Raw genomic sequence first — 21,237 nt, forward strand, 5'->3', positions numbered from 1 at the left:
ATCATGTAAATAGTAGAACTGTTAGATATTAAAATAGATTTTTTTACCATTTTGAGGTAGAATTTGACCTTGATCGTCTGCGCTACCTGACCAAAAAGACAGCCACGCAATTCTTCACAATTTATTTGCGATTTTATTGGCACAGAAATTGTGTCATCTAGTATTTACATTCATCTTATCGATCTGAATGAATCTAAAAATCGATAAGTGAGGTGTCTTTATAAAAATAGATCATTACGTCACGCTATAAACGAGCTAGATTGATTTAGACTTGAATACTTTCAAACGAGATCTGGAATGTTTGATTAATAATGACAATTGTAATTTGTAGCTCAAGAAGTAATGCTCCTGATTCCTTTGATAACCAAGTCCCTGATATTCGAAGATTTAATAAAACTCCGTTTAGACCTACAAGGAAACCCATGGCCGAAATCGGGTTCAAAACTGCTCGTTCCGAACAAAAATTCACATCGGATGCGTCACCTGACATGAGATATTTATGAATGGAATAAATTGTATGGTTTTATGCACTAGGTTCTGATAGTTTTAATCGTAATTTTGCAATTATTCAGACCATATCCGGATACTGAAGATTATACTCCAGACTATGAAATGAATTGGGAAAGAAAACAAGATTCGAGGTACTGTCTTAGCATCTAACTTATGATTGTTGTAAATAACAAGCAATTTTTTGTATTTAATATCAATTTTCACTATTTCCAGAATGTGGCCCACACACATAGTGGAGGGTCAGGGACTCACCTTCGAATAGCTCATATCCCGCCGACTCCAATTTTGAGTTCGTATTTCACCACAAACACGAAAATTTGATTGTTCACAATACACAGCGTTAAAAGTGATGTCACTGATCTTCTTGGAGTATTTTTTCACATGTATTTTGAGTTTTAATTAGAGGAGTGCGAGTTTTTGGGCGCGCGCGCGATGGGATTTTATTTTGCACTGGCGGTTTAAGGTGAGGGTGGGGGTATAGGACAAAGGATGTTGCGATATATAAAATATATAAGAGGTGCGTTCTAGTTGTGTGTATGAGATATTTAAATAAACTTAAATTAATTTTAAAAATGTATGAAATTATCACAATGGCGTAGCCAACTTCGGGGCGCCTAGAGGTTTCCTCTACATTGCGTTGAGATAAAAAACTGTTAATATAGGTAGATACTACTGCTAAAGAAGAGTTTTTTTTTTTTTTAATAAGTTTGTACTATGTTAAATTTAATTATTGCGTAGGTAAAGGGCAGAGCCGAGTTACAGGACGGACATAAGTTCCTGAATTAGTAGTCACTTTTGCGACGCGAATTATATTATCTTTTCCTGGGAAAACCTCTGAGACAACAGCGAGAGGCCAGAACATAGGATGAGCGTGATCATCTTTAATGACAACAACTGTTCCCACACTCACAGGTTTGGAGGTTGAATTCCATTTATCGCGTTGTTGAAGGGAAGTGAGATATTCCGTGCTGAAACGGTTCCAATAACTTTGGACAATTTTATTTAAAAGTTGATAGCGAGTTAACATATTATTTGAGATATTAGTATCAACTTTTTCCGCGGGTAAAAACTTGAGTGGAGTGATATTTAAGAAATGACTTGGCGATAATGCGGTTGGATCAGTAGGATGCGATGATAGGACGCAAATTGACGGACGACTATTAAGCAGCCCTTCAATTTGGACCAAAACCGAATTGAATTCTTCATAGGTTAAAATTTGATTTCCTATAGTTTTATATAAGTGAGTTTTTACGGATTTAACATTAGTTTCGCTCAAACCGTTAAAGTGCGGACCATAAGGTGGACTATGTTGAAATGTAATTTTATGTTGCGCTAGATAATTACTTAAATATTTAGTATAATCGGTTGACTGTATCAGTGGGTAAATTTCGTTTAGTTTGTGTTTTGCTCCAATAAAATTTGTACCTCCGTCACTATATAAAATCGAAACCGGACCTCTGCGTGAAATGAAACGTTTAAAAGCGGCAAGAAATAAGTCCGTGCTCAGATCGGAGACCAATTCTAAATGGATGGCTTTTGTTGTCAAACAAACAAACAAACAGATATAAGCCTTATGGCTTTTAACTCCGCGACGGCGTATATGAGTGATATAAAACGGTCCGCCGTAATCGACAGCCGTGTGTACGAATGCTTTTACTTGAGAGACTCGAATGGGGGGAAGATCACCCATCGGTGGTTGCGTAGACAATGGTTTGAGTTTAAAACATGAGTTGCATTTGTGCACTCTTTGACGAATTAAATTTCGAGCAGATAAGATCCAATATTTTTGCCTAATTAATGCTAGTACTAAGGCGGGACCGGTGTGAAGGTTCGACGAGTGATAATAATCTATTAGAAGTGATACTACTCTGCCTTTTGCGGATAATAGTATTTGATGTTTTTGATCAAAACTTAATTGAGAATGAGTGAGTCTACCTCCTACTCTTAGGAGACCTTGGTCGTCAATAAATGGACGCAGTTTTAGAACTGATTTACTAGGAATTAATTTGTTATTTTTAATAGCATCGAGCTCGCGAGAGAAGTGTGTTGCTTGTTCGTAGCGTAATACGCGGCATTCTGCATATTCTAAGTCATTTGGAGTTATGGAACCTTGAGAGTTGAGTAGTTTTACAAAACGAAATGCGTATACGAGTGAGCGAATTAATTTAGTCCACGTCGAACATCTTAAAGCGAGGTCATGAATCGGGTGAGTAGGTTCGGCCGTAGATAAAGTTTGCGCCGGAAGCGATGTAATTTTAATTTCTTGTAAATCTTCCTGTTGATTATGATTTATTTTAAATTTCTTTATAGGCCAGGTATTAACCGGAGCGGACAGCCATTGCGGGCCGTGGAACCAGAGTGAGTTGTTTTTTAATCCTATTGGCGTTACAGGTCGCGAAACAATACCTGCAGGGTTCTCTACGCCACGAACGTGGAACCAGTGTGAAGCGGGTAAGTATTCATTTATTTGAGCGATACGATTAGCTACAAATGTGTGAAATTTATAAGCGGGTGAAAGAATCCATGTAAGTGTTACAGTGGCGTCTGAAAAAGCGTATATTTTATTTATAGTGCAGCGTTTACTTAGGACGTCGTGAACAGAATTTATTAATTTTGCGAGTAACACAGCGGCGCAGAGTTCTAAGCGAGCGAGGGTTTTATTAGGATTGGAAACTTTGGATTTAGCGGTTAGTAATTTTACTGAATGCGCGGCTGAGTTTTCATCTGAATCTACGCGTATGTAGATCGCTGCCAAGGGCGGATCCACCGTTGTGGGCACGATGGGCATGCCCACAACCCTAATAGGGTGCCCTATTGATTCGCCTGGTAAAATTACGCTGATTTTCGTTTCGCAGACGCTTTGGCAGAGGACTGTTTGGCAGAATTTCATTACGCACAGTAGACAGTTGGCAACTCGTCATAACATTGATAAGCAGATTTACTTTTCGTAGAATAAGCGTTTATTAACCGTCACAATTACCCGAGAAACCCTTGGTCGAAACACGATAGTTAGAGTGATTTTTAGTATTCATTAGAAATTCGAGCATGTTAATATTAGCTGATACTTATTGACAAGAATAATAATTATTTACTAACATTACAGGGGCCATTGTTTTTAGCTTAAGGAGTCTTAGAAACCTGAAACATTTACAAATATTAGTACAAATTTCTAAAAATAATACCAGCTTTTAATTTTCAGGCGTAGGAGTTTTTTAGCGTAGTTATCTATCTAAACGGTTCCATGGACTGCAATAAATTGCTTGCGATTTCGGATACATTACTTTATACGCCGATAATATGTATGTAGTACCGCAATTGCTAAACTAACTAAACTGTTATTATTTAACTGTCACTTTATTCGAAATTAAATTAAAAAAAATGTTACTTGAGTAAAATTTGTTTAATCGGACAGATTACTCTGCCAAATGAAATTCTTAGGTTACTAATGGATTACCAAGTTTTTTGCTAAATAAGAAAGTAAGGAATAACGAAAAAAAATAACACCAATTCAAAGACCCAAAAGTTTATGCTTGATTCTCATTTTCCAAAGAATCTATCGCAAAAACATACACGCCAAATAATCATTTACATGAGTTTTTTTTTGAAAAACAATGTTTAGACATTTACGTATTTCAAAAATTGTTTGTCACCATTCCTCGAACTATTTAGTTGCCAAAGAGTATAGCCGTGTTTTGATAGAAAAGCGGCCTTTCCACGAAATGTTTACAGTATTTTTTTATTAAGAGCCCTCATGTTTCAGCTTCCTATCTCTGTTTTTTTCTGGGATATAAATTTATAAAACTTTTTATAAATAAAAAAACCCGCACTGGCTAATGCGATTTACTTAAACTTTTGGTACGGTAATCTCTATGTATATACTCTAATATTCTTTAAATGATATTTTATTTTTATTAAAAAAAAAATAGACTGAACATGTTTGATAAACTAAAAATTGTTAAACATTTTTAAACCAAGTGAAACATTTTGGTCTAATGAATGTTGTTTAATTATTATTAGGGAAATGGTAATTTGTTAAATTGAAATCTGTCAAACAAGTATATAGGGAAAATTTTATTGAAAAATGTACAGTTGGAAAAAAAATGTTGGGAAATGAAATTTGGTTATTTTTTTTGTAAAATAATTAATATTATAATTTAATGGTATGTGAACCTAGACTCTTCCAAACGTTAGTCGACTAAAAGTCACATCTAGGTACGAATAAATCCCTCTACAAAACGATGTTCGGCGAAACGTTGTCTGCGAATCGATAATCTATAAAAAAATAGGTTGGGGAATCATTAGGTACCCCCTGATAGTCTTGTGAATATCAAATATCAAATATCAAACATTTATTCAGCAAATAGGCCACAGGGGCACTTTTACATGTCCATTTTTACAAACAATAAATTAAAAAAAAAAAAAACAATTACAAATATCGAATCTATGAAATAATAAATACTTTATTAGAGATGTATACTGTCTCTAAATGTCAAATTACACAAAAAAAAAACTATGATAAAAAAATAAAACCATAAAATACTAAAATTCTTTAGAGATGTATAAGTCTCTACGTGTCAGAGATAAAATATAAAAATATATATTAAATTATCCTTAGAGATGTAGAGGGTCGCCAAGGCTTGAATTCTTATATAAATAATTAAAAGACAAAAAAATTAAAACAGACAAGAACCGAATGAAGTGTCTCACGTTAATGTCACTCAAAAGTAAAGTTACATACTTTAACATAACCTGTACCCCGTGTAAGCTTAAACAGACCGGTCTCCACAAACAGCACCCGTTCACGAGTATGACGTGTATCTCAGCCATCGCCTCCCTCAACCTTCATTCGGGAAAGTGGCGACCCGATCAACGTCGCCACCGTAAGTAAAGACTTTTAAGCGAGCATGACATGTTCAAGCTGCCGGGTTGTATTAATATAAATATAATAAAAAAAATGTGAGATACAACATTTGTGCTTGTAAGTTACATTAAAGACGGCATAGCGCCACATAAACGCGACTACATATTATTCATAAGGAGTGCCTACCTATAAAACTAAATTATAAATTTAAATTGACTTAGAGATGTACAGGTCTCTAAGTGTCCAAATCATTAAAATAGGTATTAAAATAAAATGAAATTTAAAATAAAATAAAATTTAAAATAAATAAAATTTAAAATAAAATAAAATCTTAGAGGTGTATAAGGTCTCTAAGTGTCCAAAACTAAAATAATACAATCAAACGAGAACATGATGTTCTCTTGTGTCAGTTCTACTGGACGCTAGTATGGTTATTTCACAGGAAGAAAACGAAAACACTATTACTGACATTTTTATCATACTATCAAGATCAAGCTACTGGCTTAAAGGCATCCTTATCATCTATGAAATCATTCACAGCATAATACGCCTTACTTAACAAAGAGCTCTTAACGTGTGACTTAAATTTGTTAAGAGGCAAATTCACTATATCAGTGGGAACTTTGTTATAAAAACGTGTACAGTTCCCGACGAAAGACGTACTAACCTTACGGAGGCGGTGGGCGGGCACAGCAAGTTTATGCTTGTTTCTAGTGTTATAGTTATGGATATCACTGTTAAGCTTGAATTCGTTAATGTTTTTCCGAACATACATAATATTCTCAAGTATGTATTGAGATGCAACGGTAAGAATGCTTGCATCTTTAAATTTCTCTCTTAGGGATACTCGAGCGCCCAGTCCATAGATGGAACGTACAGCTCGCTTTTGCAGTACAAATATTGTCTGAATGTCTGCCGCTTTTCCCCACAACAGAATTCCATACGACATAACACTATGGAAGTAACTAAAGTAAACCAGCCTGGCCGTCTCTACGTTTGTTAGCTGTCTGATTCTCCTCACTGCTGAACTAAGTTTGCCGGCTAAAGTGGCTATATGTGCATGCCATTGCAGTTTTGAGTCTAAAGTGACTCCCAGGAAAACAGTTCGATCTTCAAATTCCAGCGTATCACCTTTTATTTTAATCTTGCTGTTATTTACCTGCTTGACGTTAGGTAGCGTACATTTGATGCAATTGGTTTTCTTTGCGTTCAAAAGCAAATTGTTTGCCGTAAACCAGTTTAATACGGTAGATAGCGCGTCATTAATGCTCTCGAATCTATTTTCCTTTCTGTTCACTTTAAATATAAGGGAAGTGTCATCTGCAAACAACACTATATCATGTCTTTCTTGCACAACTTTTGGTAGGTCATTGATGTATACCAAAAACAGGAAGAGACCAAGAATTGAACCTTGCGGCACTCCGAGGGCTACCGGGGACCCAGCCGATTGAGTTCCATTAATAACTACTCGCTGAGTTCTATTCGAAAGGTACGATGAGACAAGGTCAAGGGCACTAGCTTTTATCCCATAGTGGCTTAATTTTCTCTTTAAATTTTCGTGATCAACGCAATCAAATGCCTTCGACAGATCACAGAAAATTCCAATAGCATCTTGAGCTTTTTCCCAAGCGTCAAAGATGTGTTTTAGAAGTACCACACCGGCGTCAGTAGTTGATCGATCTCTGGTAAAACCAAATTGATTGCTATCAAGCAGTTTATTTCTGTTGAAATGTGACGATAGTTGATTTAGAATAAGTTTCTCGAACACTTTGCTTAATGCCGGTAGTATTGAAATAGGTCTAAAGTTTGTGGAGTCGGTTCTTGTTCCTGACGTAACACTTTCACGGTCCATTGAGATGGATAGGCTGATGATCGTTCATGAACGATGACGATCATGACTCATGAGTCATGATTGTTCATGAGTGAGTTTGTACTCCGACTCGCACTTGGCCGATTTTCGGGTGGCTATGACCACAACCTTTTTTGAGGGCTGGATCCGCGCCTGATCGCTGCCCCATAGCACTGCTGACTAGCGTCGGCAAATCCGATTAAAGTTATTTTATTTGTGGACGTTATGCCAATATGGCGCGGTATTTTAATTTCTGATAAGTGCGAAAGCTCCTGGTGGAACTGTTTCCATTTGGAGACAATGAAATCGGGCACTTTATCGTCCCAGTGAAGTTGAAGTTTAAAACATTCTTGAATGAGTAATTTCATATAAGTTACGACCGGGCTAATTAGACCTAGCGGGTCGAACAAGCGCGAGGTGACAGATAAAATCGTGCGTTTAGTACAAGTTTCTGGAAAATCTATGTTTGTTTTAAAATGAAAGTTATCGTCAGTAGGCTGCCATTGCATACCTACGATTTTAGTATCAGCGTTGGGGTCGTCGTCAAATTTGACAGCAAGAGGGCTTTTTTGTGCGGATGGGATGCGCGATTAAATTGATATATTTCAATTGGAGAGTTTGTGTCAAATCTAAATAAAATTCTTTGGAATGAGTGGTGATCAGGAGAAAGTCTCACTTGAAAATACATTTTCTCGATATCTGCGGATAATGCAATTGAAAACATGCGGAGATTTAAAAGCAATTCGAAAATATTATTTTGTAGAACTGGGCCTATATAAAGTAAATCATTAAGAGATTTTCCTGACGTAGTTTTACAACCAGCGTTCAGTACAATACGCGTCTTTGAAGTTTCTTTGTCGTGACGATAAACGGCCCTATGCGGTATGTAATAAGAATCAGTGTTTTGAAAATTGTTCGGAACTTTTGTTAAATAACCTTGATCTATATAAGTTTGAATAGTTGCGTTGTAATCAGACCGTAATCCGTTTGAGTCGAGTTTCTTTTTTAAATTTTATAAGCGGTGCTTCGCTGCAGAATAAGACGATCCTAATTCGGCAGGTGAGTGTTTGAAAGGGAGAGCAACGGTGTAGGTACCGTCGTCATCACGCGTATAATATGACTGAAAAAGCTTTTCACATGCTTCGTCATCTGGACTAAAATGGGTTTTTTCTGGGACATTTTCAATTTCCCAAAAGCGTTGCGTTAATTGATCGAGACAGAAATCCTCAGTTTGACAAAATAACGTTTTTTCAGAGTTGTGAGAATTTAATGAGCGTGTGTCATTTTCGAGTGAATGAGGAAAACAATGCGCCCTTCCTCCGGCGATGTATCCGAGAGTAGTCTCGATACCTACAACCGAGGAGGTCGGTGAGGTGACTTTACGCGGTCCGAGTAACGTGGGGAACAATTCATTGCCTATCAAACAATCTATTTCACCCGGTAAATAATATTCGTCATCGGCCATCGGCAAACCTTGAAGGTGATTTAATTGCGTGGATTCTAGCTCGGCGCTAGGTAAAATGTCCGTTATTTGATCCATAACGCGACAGCAAATGGTATAGGAACAGCGTGAGTCGAATCGAGAATGTATTGTAAGTTGCGTTATTCCGAACGTGCGGTCTTTAATTTTTCCTATGCCATTAATAATTGCGGGTGCGGGATTTATTTTTAAATTTAAGCGTTCACAGCAAGCCTTAGTTATGAAATTAGTAGCCGCTCCCGTATCCAAAAATACGCGGAGGCGATGTGTTTGATTATTACTATAAACGTTAACAGATGCGGTCGGGCATAAAACTAACGTGTCACTCTTTGAATTTCGAGGATTTGCGGGAATGGTAACCGACAACGCGAGGTTGCTATCGTTATTCGCCTGAGCATTTGTCTGGCCGCCGTCGTGCGTGCGAGCGGCACTCGCCGTAGGCGAGCGCGGCTGACGCGGCGGGTGAGACAGAGACGGAGGATTGCTGGATAGCGGCGCTGCGGCAGCGCGCGCGCCAGCGGAGTTGTTATTACTGTTATCATTTGCTGAATCAGCTAATCGCGGGAAATGCGTTGTATTTGTTTGGGTCTCATAATGTAATAAAGAATGATGTCTCTTATTGCAAATCGAACACCTGTTTGTTGATTTACATGTACTAATATGATGAAAACCTAAACAGTTTATGCAAAATGTGTGTTGACGAACTAAGTCGTTGCGCGTTTGAGTATTTTGTTTTAAGAAATATTCACATTTAAATAGCGGGTGAGAGAGTTGAGAATTGCACACTTTGCATGATCGAGATTGAGTGACAATGTCAGGGTTATTTGACTTGCTAGAAGTTTGAGGTTGCGGAACTGTAACTTGGGTACAGAATGTTTTTATTTTATTAATTTGCGGTGCGGGTTTGTTAGTAATCTGAGCGCGAGTATTATTATTATAAGTTTGAGAGTGAAACGGCGGGTGGAGTATTTGGAGTTTACTCTGTTCAGTTAGAAATTTCTTTAAATCACTAAATTTAGGAATGTCGATGTGTCTATGAGCCTGTTCGAATAGGTCAATCATAGATTTATCCAATTTGCTTAAGGCAACGTGAGTTATAATAAAATCTGATAAATTATCAATTTTCAAGCGCTGCAATGCTGCTTCAGCGGAACAAAAATTATCGAGCATATTATCGACCGACTGTCCGGTCTTTTGTTGTAACATTTGGTCTAGATAGATAGAAGCCTGTACCCTAGTATCTTGGTATTTTGCTAGAAGAGCTTGCCATATGATGTCATAGTTTTCAGAGGTAGCGATTATTCCAGAACAAACATTTAGTGCTTTGCCGGAGAGACATCCTATTAGGTACTGGACCTTTTCAGCACTTGTTAAGCGAGTATTAGTGTGAATGACACTGCGGAAATTTTCATAGAATACTGGCCACTTAGTAGGAGTACCATCGAAACCTATGAGTTGAAGCGGGGGTAACTTTGTATTTAAGTTATTATTTTTCTTTTGGTCCTCAAGCTCTTGCCTCAGTGTAGTTTCTTTTTGTTTTATGTAACAATATAATTCGTCGAATGTATTTAAAATACTATAACTCGGCAGAGCCTCAGGATTTTCTTTGAGTTGCTCAATCATAAGTTTATCTACCGTTTCAATATAATCTGAACGCGTTTTATCAGCGGATTGAGCCCTAGCTAAGAATTGTGTGCGAGTGACATCGTCGGAAACCTTCAAGCTTAAGTTATAGACTTCTTGGATCATTTGAAATAGAAATTGTTTTTTATGTTCCAAAAATCTAATCATGACATCTTCGTCGCTTGAACCCTCTTTCGATTTCTTGTTTCCCGGCATATTGGCGATAAGTTAATTAATAATGAGTTATGCGTAATTTGCGTGAAGTTTTAAAATGAAAGTTTTGTCGTAAAATAAAATATATCGACGAACTGTGCGCGGCGCGTATCTAAAGTGATATGGCGGGTAGGGAAATATAAATGGCTCGAGCGGCGAACAAATTTTTACGATTGACTATGTGAAATATACGGAATCTACCAAAAATATGCTTTAAATCTTAAAGAATGAGTAAAATAACTGGTATTTAATGATAACTAGTTGCGAAAATGATATAAACTCATTTTTTGAAAAGCTAGAGAAACTATTGATTTAATATAGACATCCTGGACAAAAAACAATAAAAATCCAAACATAAAGAATTGGTTTAAGAGTCTGTTAGGGACGTTTCACTTATACCCGCGGATACTTGAACCCACTAGAATAACACATAGAACACAAAGTAGTATTGATAATATATTATGTAATTTCAAAAATGGAACGGCAAAAATTCATCATTTAGCCCTCTCAGACCATACTGCTCAAACAATTACCATAAAATTAAGACAAAAATTTCAGCCAAAATACTGGTTTGTATATAAAAGAGACCATAGTGTAGAAAACGTTTCCAAATTCATAAATTGTTTAACAGCTTTATCCTTCTCAGAGGTACTCAGTTCAGAGGATGTAAACAGCGCATATAATAATTTTATTAATGAATTTAAATTATTTTATGATTTATGTTTTCCCAAAATAAAAATAAAAATTAAATCAAAGAATAAAAATAAGTTTATAACAAAAGGGATCAAGATATCAAGCAAAGTCAAAAGATGCTTATACATGGATTATCAATATAAAGGTTTAAAATGTGTAAAAGAATTATATTTAAAATATGCTTGCATGTTAAAGAAATGTGTAAAAATTTCATTAAAGCAAGCTAATCATAAGTTAATAGAAAGTGCGAGGAATAAATGTAAGGCTTCTTGGAAAATAATTAAACAATACACGGGACACAATGAAATGCCAAGTATGATAGAACAGATAGACCACAATGGGGAATTAGTTGATAAACCAGAACATATTGCTACACACTTTAATAACTTCTTCATTGACTCACTTCCTAATGCCATAATGGATAGCAAAAACCGGTGTAAAAACATAGATCATAACGTAACTAGCATATATCTCTATCCTGTTACTCCTCAAGAAGTTTTCAGAGCAATAAAATTACTTAACAATACTACAGCGGTAGGTTGTGACGATATAAGTACAGAAGCAATAAAAGATACTGCATTTTTAATATCTACCCCATTGGCGCATATAGTAAACCTGTCCTTTCAAACTGGTATGTTCCCGGAAAGACTAAAAAAGTCAATTATCAAACCACTTTTCAAACAAGGGGAAAAAACTAGGCTAGGCAATTATAGGCCGATAACATTGATCCCAATATTCTCTAAAGTGATTGAGCGACTTATGTATAACAGAATAATCAAATACTCTGACAAATACCACCTACTAAGAAACGAACAATGTGGTTTTCGAAGAAATAGGTCTACAAATCTTGCTGTATTTCAACTGCTGAAAACTATTCATGAATGCATAGACAAACGAATACATGTATCCTCGATCTTCACCGATATGTCTAAAGCTTTCGACTGCGTTAACCATTCCATATTGCTTGATAAACTCGACCATTACGGTATTCGAGGGCAGGCTCTCGAGTGGATAAAAAGTTATCTCTCAAATAGGTTCCAATGTACTGAGATTAATTACTACTGTTCCAAAAGCAATACCATTGAAACTAGAAGATCTGCATACAGACCTAATCCAAGAGGCGTGCCTTAAGGCAGTATTCTTGGCCCGCTCTTGTTCCTATTTTATATAAATGATCTCCCACAGCACACGAACAATCAAGTAGTACTCTTTGCAGATGACAGTAGTGCTTTAATAAGATGTTCAAGCACAACAAAGGAATATGAACTTGAAATTAATAAGACTCTAAATGATATCATTACTTGGATGGTTAACAATGAATTGAGCATAAATTTGTCTAAAACTCACTTTGTTCAATTTCATACAAGCCGTAGGTAGGCCAGGTTTGGCAATTAACATATCGCATAAATCAGACGCAATTACAGAGTCAGAGACAACTAAATTTCTTGGACTCATACTTGACAGTAATTGTAATTGGCAATGTCATATAACCGAACTATGCTCCAAACTTTCAAAGTTTGTCTTTCCAATACGTAGGCTGATACATAATGCATCGGAAAAAGCGGGACTAATGTCATATTTTGGTTACGTTCAGTCTAGCATCACGTACGGTATAATTTTTTGAGGAAACTCGACCGACTGGCTAAAAGTTTTTAAGATGCAGAAACGATGTGTAAGAGCGCTCTGTGGGGCATCTCAAAGAGACTCCTGTAAACCTCTTTTTCTTAAATATAAGATTTTACCACTACCTTGTTTATATATCAAGGAAGTTGCTATGTTTGTAAAAAATAACCTTAATTTATATCAAAGGAACGATAGATTCCACCGTAACTTGAGAAACGAGTACAGACTCGTAAATACGCATCAAACTAAATCGACATTTTACAAAAATAGCATTTTCTCCATGGCAATCAAGATTTATAACAATATTCCGGATGTATTTAAGAACCTTGACAGAACTAGATTTAAAAAGGCACTTAATGAATGGCTATTAAGCAAAATGTTTAACTTTATAAATAACAATGGCAAATTATAAAATATTAATGTAATAATAATAATGATTAACTTGACATATACATATGTAGCGTAATGGCATAAAGTTGGGGACCTTATTGTATAAAATACTGCGTTATATGTTGTATGTAAATAATGTAAATAACATGACTGCATGTTGTGCATGGCATTCAATATTGTACACCATAAATGTGGTAGACTACGGACATATTACCAATAACATCTTTTATATTTTTACCTGTGGTCTGACAATAAATAATTTCTATTTCTATTTCTATTTCAAAAAAGAAATAAAATGAAATAAGCGTGATGCGAATCAATTAAAGTATATTGGCACGTTGCGGGTTTTTAACAAATATGCGTGTAAATTATATTTTTGAGTGTGTATATAATGTAAATATGTATGAGATAATAGGATATTTATATAGGAAGGATCAGGATTCGAAGGACCAGACTTGGAGGGGCAGGGACTCACCTTCGAATAGCTCATATCCCGCCGACTCCAATTTTGAGTTCGTTTCACCACAAACACGAAAATTTGATTGTTCACAATACACAGCGTTAAAAGTGATGTCACTGATCTTCTTGGAGTATTTTTTCACATGTATTTTGAGTTTTAATTAGAGGAGTGCGAGTTTTTGGGCGCGCGCGCGATGGGATTTTATTTTGCACTGGCGGTTTAAGGTGAGGGTGGGGGTATAGGACAAAGGATGTTGCCATATATAAAATATATAAGAGGTGCGTTCTAGTTGTGTGTATGAGATATTTAAATAAACTTAAATTAATTTTAAAAATGTATGAAATTATCACAATGGCGTAGCCACATAGTATGTAATTGTGAAACAAATCTAGGAGGTGTCTACCCATTATCAAATGAAATTCCAACTGGGTCATTTTCTCCGTATCGAAGTCCCTTTTGCTCAAGAGAATTTAATTTATAGTCAGCCTCAAACTCACCATGAATCAGAATCCCGTCCGCATTATCCCTTAAGGTACAAAAGTCTTAAACCTGTTTTAATCCTACCAATCATTCGATTGTAATCAAATGTTATTTAGTTTTAGAATGAAATTAATGGACTAACTTTACTAATTACAGAACCAAGCCGGCGTGGAATCCAGGAGAAAATCACTACAATCATATGAATTTCCGCGGTTCTACTTTTGAAGAAACCCTTTAATAAGCCTATGATCCGTCTAAAATTCACAACTGCTAATCCGATCTCAGTTAGTCCTACAGCCCCAACAAAGGGCGAATCTCCTGATGCTGTGATACGAATCTTCGCCTGATGAATCTCAAGAGACTGATTTTTATAGGAATGTTACTTTTTGAAAGTATTCGCTCAAAACACATTCCAACGTTCTTAAGACATATGTTCCATTTATATGAGCCATTTTTAGGGTTCCGTAGCCAAATGGCAAAAAACGGAACCCTTATAGATTCGTCATGTCCGTCTGTCTGTCCGATTCTGTCACAGCCACTTTTTTCCGAAACTATAAAAGCTATACTGTTCAAACTTGGTAAGTAGATGTATTCTATGAACCGCATTATGATGTTTACACAAAAATAGAAAAAAAACAATAAATTTTGGGGGTTCCCCATACTTAGAACTGAAACTCAAAAAATCTTTTTTCATCAAACCCATACGTGTGGGGTATCTATGGATAGGTCTTTAAAAATGATATTGAGGTTTCTAATATCATTTTTTTCTAAACTGAATATTTTGCGCGAGAGACACTTCCAAAGTGGTAAAAAGTGTGTCCCCCCCCCCGTAACTTCTAAAATAACAGAATGAAAAATCTAAAAAAAATATATGATATACATTGCCATGCAGACTTCCACCGAAAATTGGTTCGAAAGAGATCTAGTAAGTAATTTTTTTTTAATACGTCATAAAAATTTAAAAAAAAATTTTTTCATCAAACCCATACGTGTGGGGTATCTAAGGATAGGTCTTCAAAAATGATATTTAGGTTTCTAATGTCATTTTTTTCTAAACTGAATAGTTTGTGCGAGAGACACTTCCAAAGTGAAAAAAAGTGTGTCCCCCCCCCCTGTAACTTCTAAAATAACGGAATGAAAAATCTAAAAAAAATATATGATATACATTACCATGCAAACTTCCAACGAAAATTGGTTTGAACCAGATCTAGTAAGTAGTTTTTTTAATACGTCATAAATGGTACGGAACCCTTCATGGGCGAGTCCGACTCGCACTTGGCCGCTTTTTTTTAATATTCATAAAATATTATACTCGATTTCTTGTGCACTATTAACTAATATTGTGATATCTATAAGAGTACTTAGAAAGAGCGTTACGTTATTGTTAAAGTATTTGAGACTTAAGAATTTTCAGAATCAGAATCAGATTTTTATTTGCTAAAACATGGTACAAAAGGTCATACATATATATAAAAGACATACATATATTGATTTATTTTTCAAGCTCTACATTGTAATATATTCAACACAATACGATCACGTCTTCTCATAACTCAATCTTGATAGTGAGTCATTGTCGCGATTAGCGATGGACTGAGGCGGGCGGGCGAGCTCAGTGACGTCACATATGCTTACGCATGAAGAATATTAGATGTCAGATTATTTGCAAGTTAATTTTTACGTGATAAAAGTACGCAGTGATTTATAGATTTCTACATGAAAACCTTTCCTTGTGCCGGGTTTTTGCGCTGACAAAATTTCCTCCAGAGTTTCATTCAGTTTCCGCCAAGTTTCCTCCACAGCAAATGTTTGAATAACATGTTCTGTGCGTCCACTCAAGAAATCCTTTAACCTTTTGAACGCCAAGAGCCACTAAAGTGGTCGTGTGCTGTCGTGCCTACCATGCCAACGACCACTAAAGAGGTCATGGCAGACGCTGTCAAAGCAATTTTACTGTTGACAAATAAGGTTTAAATTCGTTTCTCAATAGTTGACATATTGGCGTGTATGCCACATTTTGATGCGAGGTAAAAAGCGTTGAAAAGGTTAATAATAATATGCTGTAAAGTGTGCCGTCAATGATACAACTCTTGGTGTCTAAATACTAATATATTATGTTAAAATAACGCGTCCATGCTATTATATACTACAGCTACGTACGTGTCGGGGTGAGGCATAGTACACACACTACAACTCCCCCTCTTTTTTTACGTAACGTTACGTCTGTTGCGTCTATTTTTAACACGCTTTTATTAGGTCGACCTGTATGTAACTATGTAATGGAATGTAAGGTAACTAAATATAACCATCTTCCAAAGATCGTAGCGTCATGAAAATTGGCTGCTGTATGTAGTTCTGATGACAATAGAATAATATGGTACTGTCGAACTGATCTGATGATGGAGCCGGAAGATATGAACTGGAACTTAATGGTGGAACATCGTATCATAGCTGTGTTTGGATTTGTTAGAAAAGTCTTATAATGAACTTTGACCACGATTCGGTTTCAAAGTCTGCTGATGAAGCCGGAAGATAGGCACTGGCATTCCATGATGGAATATCGTATCATAGTCGTGTTTGCACTTGTGAGAAAGGTCACGTAATGGACTTTGAACACGATCAGGTTTCAAGGTTATAATAAAGCGTGTTTTTGTAGTGTTTTTTAAACTAATAATTTACTTTTGTGATGTGTGACGTAAAAACAACTATGTTCGACTATAAATGTATAATGCCTTAAATAACATGTACATGCACTTATTGTCCGACCATGTGGCCGGCACAGTTTGGATAATTGTATAAGCTAGTGCACTGGTGGATAACTCTTCAATAAAACGTTGGATTTAACACTTTTATTTTGACTTTTCACATTATGAAGCACAATATTTGTGCACTAAAACTAATTTTATGATTTTAACACACAGAGTTGCGAACTTACGCGTGCAGCCATTTTTGATAGAGAGAGCAAGTTCGATGAAACAATTGACTCTATCTATGGGCGTGTGGCGCTGTTTGAGATACCAAAAAAACTATGTTGACAATAAATCGCAAATTACTTATAACGCTCAATCATTCCGCCCGCCAAGAACAGTATGTTCTTCCTACCGCCCACCATGACATCAATGACATCATACAGCAGTACATACATAACAAGGTTTAGGCACTGCGCATTACTAAGGTACTAAACTAACATGAACAAGAGTTAACATGACATCAATAGATAACTTTGCACTCCATCTAAAAAATTTAAACATAAACAATACAAAGTACACTGTTCACCAGACTATAAGGCAGAGATCATGAAAAACTTTGATAACAATCTATAGAGATGGAGATCACAGGCTACTAAGACAGGTAACATTGTATGCTACAGTTAACATTTACTAACATACCCGTACAAGTGAGTATCCATAAATCACCTGAAGGTAAACCCTTTTATTACTACATAACACATAAATGAAATTTCGAATAAAATTAAAGTAAATTTTTTTTTAGAAAAAGCTTTTATTTAAATGCTCTAAAAAGAAGAAAATAAAATTTTCCTTTAAAATTTTAATCATCAATTTATAACCTCATTATACACAATTTATATGTTCATAAAAGCTTGTCGCGAGGTTTAAGTTCCTATAAGTATTACATTAAATTAAAATGTTTGAAATGTTTCTTCTTTTTAGAGCATTTTAGTTATTTTGAGTTACTCTCAACAATCCCTTTCATTTGATACCCATATTGTAGAAGTGCATTAAAAATAACTATTCCGCCATCTTGGATGTTCCGCCATATTGGATTTAGAATAACGTCACATATTTTTTCGATCCCTTTCATATGAATTTTATAAAGAAAAGCGGCCAAGTGCGAGTCGGACTCGCCCATGAAGGGTTCCGTACCATTTATGACGTATTAAAAAAACTACTTACTAGATCTGGTTCAAACCAATTTTCGTTGGAAGTTTGCATGGTAATGTATATCATATATTTTTTTTAGATTTTTCATTCCGTTATTTTAGAAGTTACAGGGGGGGGGACACACTTTTTTTCACTTTGGAAGTGTCTCTCGCGCAAACTATTCAGTTTAGAAAAAAATGATATTAGAAACCTAAATATCATTTTTGAAGACCTATCCTTAGATACCCCACACGTATGGGTTTGATGAAAAAAAATTTTTTTTTAAATTTTTATGACGTATTAAAAAAAAATTACTTACTAGATCTCTTTCGAACCAATTTTCGGTGGAAGTTTGCATGGCAATGTATATCATATATTTTTTTTAGATTTTTCATTCTGTTATTTTAGAAGTTACGGGGGGGGGGACACACTTTTTACCACTTTGGAAGTGTCTCTCGCGCAAACTATTCAGTTTAGAAAAAAATGATATTAGAAACCTCAATATCATTTTTAAAGACCTATCCATAGATACCCCACACGTATGGGTTTGATGAAAAAAGATTTTTTGAGTTTCAGTTCTAAGTATGGGGAACCCCCAAAATTTATTGTTTTTTTTCTATTTTTGTGTAAACATCATAATGCGGTTCATAGAATACATCTACTTACCAAGTTTGAACAGTATAGCTTTTATAGTTTCGGAAAAAAGTGGCTGTGACAGAATCGGACAGACAGACGGACATGACGAATCTATAAGGGTTCCGTTTTTTGCCATTTGGCTACGGAACCCTAATACATGGGAAAAATACTTACATCACTCAGAAGGTTGCTTGAAACGTAGTGTGACGGACATCGAAGTAGAATCCAGGTAGTAAGTTGTAGGGCGGAGATTTCATTCGTAAATATCACTAATGATGCTGTAATACCTTTGGGATGGCTTTAAATAATTTCCGAACTGTATGCATGTGTATAAAAACACATGTATGTATGAGTGCACTAAGCTCCGACCGAGATCTCGGTCTCGGCTCTCGGCCAAAATGGGCCGAGATTCTTGCCGAGGCCGAGAATAGGCAATGAGTTATCATTGGTGAATTTGAATTTTCCCCGCATGTACGCCCGTTTCTTAGCCACCCGTTGGTTGCATCGCCCGGTTGGTGTGACGTTTTTTGTGATTTTGATTGGTTTCGTACCCACATTTTAAGCCAATTACTTATCAAATAATAAGTGTTGGGATCGGATTGGCGCGGTTGCAAGTAATGACTAGTTCATTTGGGTCTTTTCGTTTTGTGGTTATTGTTATTGATGAAGAAATAAGTGTATATTGTTATCGGGACGTACACTGGATATTTTGATACTAAATATATTTGTAAGTACAAAACGACACCTGTGGCGGATATTTTGGTTTACAATATACAACTCTTTATTTTGCTTATTGTTATTGTACCTCTCTTTGTCCACATCCGTACTGAAAACCGGCCAAGTGTGTGTCGGACCACGCATAATGGTAGGTTCCGTACCTTCATACAATACAAAAAGCCGTTAGTGGCACTTTCGTCGTTTTAATAAGAAGATCAGTTTTTTTTTATAACTCTTAAATGTCTTAACCGACCATATTCAAAATAATTTTCCTGAAAAATTATTTGCTTATTAAGTTTTATTATTTAGATATTTTTAAATGGTTTTGCTCTCCCAGTTCAAAAGTTAGAGGGGATCACACAATTTTTTTGGAGCGATTATTTCCAAAAGTATTTACTTAATCAAAAAAACGTTCTTAGCAACCTTTATGTATTTTTAAATACCTATCTAATGATGAGCCACATGATTTTTTTAAACTTTTAGTTACATTTATATGGAGTATATATTTGAAAATATATTTTACAATTTTTTCGAAACTAAGAAGCCACTTACATAATACATGTATTGTATACCTACATTCCAAAGGTTATAAAATATATCGTAAAGTTTTTGAGAAAAATGGCTGTGACGTACGCACAGACCGACAGACATAAGGACATGACGAAACTATAAGGGTAACATTTTTGAAGGAAGGAAGGAAGAATTATCTAGGGAATTCCCGTGACCACTACGGCACACACACGTTTGCAATGCCAAACGAGTCGTACCTCCTCGGCTGGGGTCGAAAGAATATTTTCGGCATTGAATTTAGTGCACACCAAAATAAGAAATAGATTAGGCGCGTAGAAGGCAACCAAATTGGAATTCATTTTAAAATGTTTGAATTCCAAAATATAAAAAGTTAAAAAGAATAGCAAATAAAGAGTTATAATAATTATATCGAGTTCAATAGGTATTGATTTATATGTTCCATTTTTAGTCTATAAGTTTGACTGCTATTTTTCATGTATTTTGTCTCAGGAATCATGTATCATATACCCTTTAAATAGTGTATTAAAATGAATATATTGCAACACCAATTTTTACTCTATGCTAACACTCTACAACCCGATCCGGTTTGTCTTTCAATTGCACTCTCGTTTGATATACTATGGCTCTTCATTAAGTCAATCCCAATTTTATACTTATATTAAGCTTATATTATTATTATGATTAATCATTTATTCTCATAAGACATGGTACATAGGTTATATCAACATACATGGTTGTAGCATACTGTATAAACGCACCTGTCATAACATCCTTGGTAATTGCAACGTGCTGTCAACCCTTACTAAGTGTCACTGTGACAGCCCCTCTCTTGCCTTATATCCGTGACACACACACACACACACAGCTAGCTCTAATATAATATTAATAATATTGTGTATTGTGTTATTAATAAATACCCGAAGACTTTCTACTCTTGTTTTATTGAAGATCTTACTTACATGGCGCAGCCGAAAAGGAGTCAAATTCAGGAAGATTAAACTGGATTGGATAAGATAACCTACAAATCGCCACTGAGTGCATATGTTCGTTGAACAAAGAAACAAGTGAAAATTAGGAAGATTTTAACAAAATGTCTGCCGTCGATTATAAAATGCCCGTGGGGCTCAATTTAGAAGATATTGAAAACTGCTGGCCGCAGTGGCAACGTTTCAAGCTATCTTTTCCCAACTTCATGCTGGCGTCAGGGTTAGACAGAATATCGGAAACAAGAAAAGCAGCAATACTAATTAACTGCGATGGCCACGAAGCGCAAGAATTATATTTTAATAT

Source organism: Cydia pomonella, unplaced genomic scaffold (genome assembly GCF_033807575.1).
Source record: "Cydia pomonella isolate Wapato2018A unplaced genomic scaffold, ilCydPomo1 PGA_scaffold_59, whole genome shotgun sequence".
Lineage (NCBI taxonomy): Eukaryota > Metazoa > Arthropoda > Insecta > Lepidoptera > Tortricidae > Cydia > Cydia pomonella.